This window comes from Alligator sinensis, unplaced genomic scaffold (genome assembly GCF_000455745.1).
Source record: "Alligator sinensis unplaced genomic scaffold, ASM45574v1 scaffold58_2, whole genome shotgun sequence".
NCBI classification, from domain to species: Eukaryota; Metazoa; Chordata; order Crocodylia; family Alligatoridae; genus Alligator; species Alligator sinensis.
In genome coordinates, this window is record NW_005842405.1 from 171,725 (window position 1) to 178,414 (window position 6,690).

Consider the following 6,690-nt stretch of genomic DNA (forward strand, 5'->3'; position numbering starts at 1 on the left):
CCTGACTCCCCCACCTGCTCTGGCCGCCTGCTGGACAACTGGTACATGGTCTTTCAGGGACCCTGCCACCATGCAACTGCTTCTGCCAGCTGCAGTGACCATGGGCTCCAGGACACCACCACCGGGACTACTGTCACCCTCCTGTCCCACCAGCCCCACTGCCTATGGGTCCACCGCACCAGCCAGCACTGGTGACACCCTACCCCCTGCCCAACCCCCAGCACCACTCCAGGATGCACACATGTTTGTAATGAAAATCTTTATTCCCCTCACACACCCCACTTCCATCCCCCCCACCTCTTCCCTCAACCAACAGAGCCCCTTCTCCACTCTCTCTCCAACACACAGAGCCCTCCACTACCCTCTAAACCCAGCAACAATAAAAAAAAACCTCTCCTCCCAAACTCAAAACTATATACAGCATTCTTGGTCTTTATCTGAGTCCCAGAGTGGGGGGCTGTGGTGTGGGGGTTCTCAGGATGCAGAAACTGGCTGCAGGCAGCCAGCACCCTAGCCACAGACAGTTCCCCTGTGGGTCCAGGGACCATAGCAAATGCCAGGTTCTTTTGCAGGCAGGAGGTGGTGAGGTCCTCCTCCTAGACCCAGGTGAGGGGCCTGCTGCAGGGTGGTGGGCAGGACTCAGGAGCCCTGGCTGGCCAGATGCTGCTAAAGCAGCTCCACATGTGGCTGCTCCAGGACCTTGAGCTGGGCCCAGTGCATCTTCTGTGCCTGGTCCTGTGCCTGGTCCTGGGTAGTCTCCCAGGGGATATTCTTATCCCACCAGGCCAGCTCCCATGCCTGCTGTACCTGTTGCTGCACCTGCTCCAATGCCACCCAGTTCTTAACTGCTGCCACCAGCCACTGAAGCAGGAGGATCCAGTCTCTGGTGCAGTGCTGATGAGCCAGCACATCTGGGTAGCTCCAGCAGCGGATGGCAGCAACCCTGCTGTGGCACTCCCACAGGGCCCCGCAGCCACTCCTCTGCATTCCTCTGCAGATGTTGGCCCTGCAGAGCCAAGAGACAGAAGACTTTAGTTCAAGTTTGCAACATTGCAGAGATACGATGCTGTGCACCAGGGGCCCTGTGCTGCCTGGCCTTAGATCAGAGGTTGGCTGTATGCAGGTGCCCAGGGACCATGGTAAGGTGTCCAGGCAGGGCTGGGCCCAGGCGTCCACCAGCCAAGTGCCCCAGCCTCACTTATTCTCCTGGGGCTGGCAGGCCACTGGGTGCTGGCTTCAGGCAGCCTGCCTCCCCTGCCCCCTTCCCAGGGAGGGCCAGACCAGGTTGCTGGCAGCACCTGCTGCTGCAGGTCTATACCCTGCCTCCCTGCACTCTCCCTGCAGTCCAACCACTCTGCTGCTCTGCTGCCCAGCCCATGGCACCCAGGCTCAGGGTGTATGGGGATCCTGGACAACTGGGGTGAGGGGCTGGCTACACCCCTGCCCTCCCCACAGGGGGCCTCTCTAGGGAGGTGCTTTGGGGCTGGCCCTCTCGTGCTGCTGCTGTGTCCCAAGCAAGAGCCTGCTGCGTGTGCCCTGGGCAGTGCGTGATGAGCTATTTATGCAGGCAGAGGGCTACCAAAGCTACTATGCCCTGCTGCTGCTAATCCTGCTGGTGTCCAATGCACATCTGCATTCCTGGTTCAGGAACCTGAGCTATGACAGTGCAGGGGGTAAGCCCAGGCTGCCCCGCAACCTTCGCTGCCACCTGGAGGGTTACCTGTTGCATTGCTACACATTTCTGCCCCCTGCTGCTGAGGAGAACATCTCTGCTGGCATCAATGCCTTCCTCAGCATGTGAGAGGCCTATTCCCACCTAGCTGCGGGGACACATGCTGCTTAATAAACTTCTGAACTGTGTCTTGCCTCTCTGTGTGCTGTGGGGATGGGGAGGAGTCCTGGGGCTAGGGGAGTGCAGGCAGGCCAGGCAGGGAGTGGGGCAGGGCTGGGGACTGGGAGGGAACTGCACTTCAGCTTCCAATCATGTAGGGGCCCAGTAAGTGGAATAGAAGCTGACCTTTAGAACCATAATAACTGTTTGACATATCCCCTTTTTCTTGCCTATAATTACACAGAGCCCACTTGTAAATGCTGCAAAGTTTTCAAGGTCTGGTCTCCACAGGTTTATCACTGTTTCATCCCTGGCACACTGGTGCCAATACCACCATTGCCAGATAACACGTGAATGTTTATTACATACTTTACTTTTTCATTGGCTACCAAACTACTGCTATCTGTATGCTAAAGGGATCCAGTCCTGCACAAATCCACAAATTGCATTGGAATGGCATCCTGCAGTTTCAGACCCAAAACCTCAGCAGTATTTGGCAAATAGTTATATGGGACTATTCTATACATATTCTAAACCCATGCATTTCTCAACCCATGGGTCATGACCCAAAGGTGGGTCACAAGAATATATAAAAGGGTCGCAAACAAACTTTATAAATGGATTGTCCTTTAAAGGAGAAAAACATGGGGAACCATGGCTTTTTTCTGGCAAGCTGGTGGAGTTCCAGCCTGCAAGGGGCTGCTGGGGCTCCCCATGCCCCACACATTGGGTCAAGAGTGAGGGGCATTGGGTGGAAACTGATCATTGATGTTTACAAATGTGTCCTAGTACAAAAAAGTTTGAGAATCACTGTTCTAAATAATGTGTTCAAGGTCTAATGTAATTCAGGTCAATTTTAGACTCCAAAACTTGTGCATTTGACCTATTACACTTCTAGTCCTCTGTAGCCTGCAGCCATTAAGCTATTGCAGTGGTGCTCAACATTGTTGGCTGGCAAGCCAGATAGGCAGTGCCCTGGTTGTCTATAGGCTGGATCTGGCTGGAGAGCCTAATCCAGCATGGGGCAGTCACAGCAGGGCCCCATCCAACACATAGTAGGGGCAAAGGCAGCCTGGCTCCAGTCTGCCCCATGGGAAAGGGGGCGTGGCTCACCCCTGCATGGGGGAGAGGAGGTATGGCCTGGCTCCATGGGAGAAAGGGTTGCATGGCCCAGCTCCAACCTGGCCCTGTGGAAGGAAGGGGGTGTGGTCCTGTGGGGGAGGGGCGTAGTGCACCCCAACCTGCTGTGCAGGGCTTGGGTTTTGGGAATCTAGCAGGAGGCAAGGGTGGGCATATTTATTGCCACCCTCTCCCACTGCCAAATTTCCCAATCCATGGGTGTATCTACACAAAATGCTACTGTGCAGTGGTTACTGAGTATTTATACTAAAGCACATACTAAATAAATGATTAGTAACCAGAATTACTGTTCAGTAGCACTGGTGAACGCCTTTTAAGCGATGCTACTGCACAGTAGCCTAATACTACTGTGCAGTAGTGTATTAGCACTGTTAGTGCTGTGACATGCTACAGTGCAGTAATATTTGGCTACTGCGCAATTAGCATCTCATGTAGATGTGCCCCTGTGGGAGTCCTGCAGTCTGGATACCTATAGCTCCAAGGGCAGCATTTGGCCTACTGGCCAGAGGTTGACCATCCCTGACCTATTGCATTGTACTGCTATCAGAATATTTATGTGTTTACTCTGCAGTTATGTCATCTAATCCAGAAGGACTTGTAGTCAGAACTCTTTGACAACTCTTCTTTGGCAATTTAGAATGGGCAAGAAAAGCAGGATCCTGCAGGATTAAAATTTTAATTCATGAAGTTTTCCAATCTCTTTCACCCCAATAGTATTTCTAAAGATACCTTTCAACCATAAATCTAAATATAATCTATATTATTTCTACAATACTATGCATCCATAATTCTAGACACAAAATACTATATTAAGAAAATCATAAACATGGACTTTGTTTCCATATTCAGGGGATCCAGAGGGGGTTCAGTGGCTGTACCTCCCCCTTTGGATTGGAACACACTGTGGGAGCCTCTGGGGACTTTTTTTTAAATCCCTAATGCATGTAAGAATCCTCCCCTTCCTCTTTGTAATCAGATATGTTCCCTCCTTTCCCCCTCCCTGCCTTCCCACCTGTCTGCTCATTTTCCCACTGTTTCAGGGTTCTTCCTCTCCACTCCTGTTCCCACTGGCACGGCTGCTGCTGCTGTGCTGTTGTTGCTGTTCCTAGGTGATCCCAGCCCACAGGTAGCCCAGCTGGAGCATCCAGGATTAGCTTTGAAGCTCTCCCTGTCCCTGGGATAGTAGGGACAGCAGCACCAGCAAGCGGAGTCATCGGGGGAGGGGAGAGGATGTGCCTCTGAGCACGAAGGGGAAAAGTGTAATTCACATTTCTTTTAGGACTTTAAGAAAGTCCTTGGAGGTTCCTGTGGCCCTGTCCACACTGATGGGTGGTGTGGGGAGGCTTCTGCACCCCCACTTGCCAAGTCCTGGTTCCACCACTGCCTATATTTGCCTGGTTAATTGGGAAAACAAAGTCAAGCTTTATTTTCCTTTCATTTCATCTAGACATTTGTAAATAAAAAAATAAATAAAAGGGGGCTAGTCCAGAGCTCTGAAAACAGACGCAGATGGATTCACCTAAGTTCATATACAAAGCTGTAAAAGACCTGAGACATGGCCTATATCTCATTAATACAAAGTGTTATGCATATAACTATGAGGAGCAGGATTTTTTTTATCAATATAAGGTACTTTTATACTGCTGTGTCTTTTCACATAAAGAGGTTTGTATCACTTTAACTGTACAGGCAGTTCTAACCTAGGCATGCCTTGAGAGTGAAAGTTGAATGTCCTTAGCACTTGCAGAAGAATGAACTAGATAATCTAATTTTTTTCCCCATTTCTAAGTTATGAGATTCTATTATACCAAATTGCAGTCTCTTCTCTAATGATAATTTATTTGATAACATATCCATATTTTGCCTTCTAGAAATCATTAAGAGTTGCCAGCCATACAAATTACATAATGGAATTAAATGACCTATTGTATAATTATTCTTTTTTCAACATTCGGAAAACTCCATTTTGTCAAAATTAAAAATGTTTATTTTTTTGGAAAATTACAGTTGTAACTTTTACTTTTGCTATTTTACTAAAATAATTCAAAATATTTTAAAATTATTTTCTAATCACATATAAATTGGACAAATACTTTGGATTAATTGCATTTTAATTTGTTTGCACAGTTTTGCATGAACTGTTACCAGTGTAAGCCTTTTGCAAGACATACTTGGCATTAAAGAGCAATGAATTTTTATATAAATTCCAAAATATCAAGGGGAGACTTTATTTTATTATTTCTGAAAGGAGACAATTCACAGTAAATCATTCCATCACTATTTTTATGTTCAGATGCTCTATCAAAAGACACTACAGGGTGATCTAGAAAACAGAAGAAAAATTAATCTTACACATTTTTGGTATAGCTGGGTATAAGGGAATTGTAGAACTGTACTCAAATAATACAGGCTGCTTGCAGACATTAACCCTCCCCCCACCCACAAAAAACAAACCAACAAGCTTTACTGGAAGCAGCAATGTGTTATTTTGACCCGACTCTGCAACATCTGTAGAGATCAGGCACTTCAGCAGGGCTTTTTGGCACTTTTAGCTAAAGCTGATTCAATCAGCTATTAGATAACATTGCCAAAAAATCCCAACTAAATTACCCGATCTATACAGATGCTGCAGAGACATGTCCAACTAAGGCACTGCCTCTTCTGAGCATGCATGGGGCTTGGCATGGGAGAGCACCAAGTTTAAATTAAAATGTCATTTTGTTTTGTTTTTTTAAATGCCTGCAAGCAGTCACAATATTCAGTCTGCCACTCCAAAATTATGAGGCAGTGTCAAATTTCACCATAGATGCAGGGTTTTTGGAGAAAATGTTCACCAGTGGTTAGAACACAGAAACATAACTGTTTTATTAGATGAGACTTTTGGCACATCTAGTTCAGTAACTTGTCTCTGACAATGACCACATATATTTTAGGAGAAGGTACCAGTTGTAGTAGACAAATAGTGGTTAGTGAAAGAGATTGGTTTAAGCATTGAAGCCTGTGGTTTTATATCTCTTTGGGCACGTCTACAGGAGACACTTTACTGCTTATTAAACTAATCTAGTGTTCAGTAAGTCATCACTGTCTACACATGAGTGGGACTTACTGTGCAGCAAATTAGGCGAATGCACCATTTGCTAGTAACAGGAAATACCCAGCAGCCAACACTGCTGTGTCCCAGGCACATGGAGACTTAGTCAGGACCTGATCTTCATGTGGCCAGGAGAGCTATCCCTGCTTGGCAGGGAATCTACCTGCCAGTCATGTGGAGATTGGGAGGGGATCCAGATCCTCACATTGGCTGGCAGGAAGTGTCCCTGACAAGCAGGGATGGCTCTCCTGGCCTCATGGAAATTGGGATCCTCCTGATCCCCACATGGCTGGGAGGCAGCAGTCCACCAGTGCCCTGCCCCTTACCAGGGGATAAACAAATAAGCAAAATTCACCAGTCTGGCACCGGAGTATTTTTTCAGTACCATCAAGAACACTGACCTATCAACCAAATCTCCCACTTCTAGCCATGACCAAAGCCAACACCTCAGAAAAAAGATGGCAAAAAAACCCCAAACCAAAGCCAAATAATGCTTCCCAGATAGAAAAAAGGTTCTGTGGGTAAAATGGAAATAATAAGACCTACCTCCTCCCAATGGGCGTTGTGACATTTTTACAAACTGGGGAATATATCTGTGTAGTAGAATGAATTCTGTTTGTTTTTATGA

General features: G+C 47.4%; 1 pseudogene; it reads right to left on the reverse strand.

Moving 5' to 3' along the window:
• Positions 1 to 639: 639 nt before the first annotated feature.
• Positions 640 to 6,690, reverse strand: part of LOC112551288 — a 16,534-nt pseudogene continuing 10,483 nt past the window's right edge.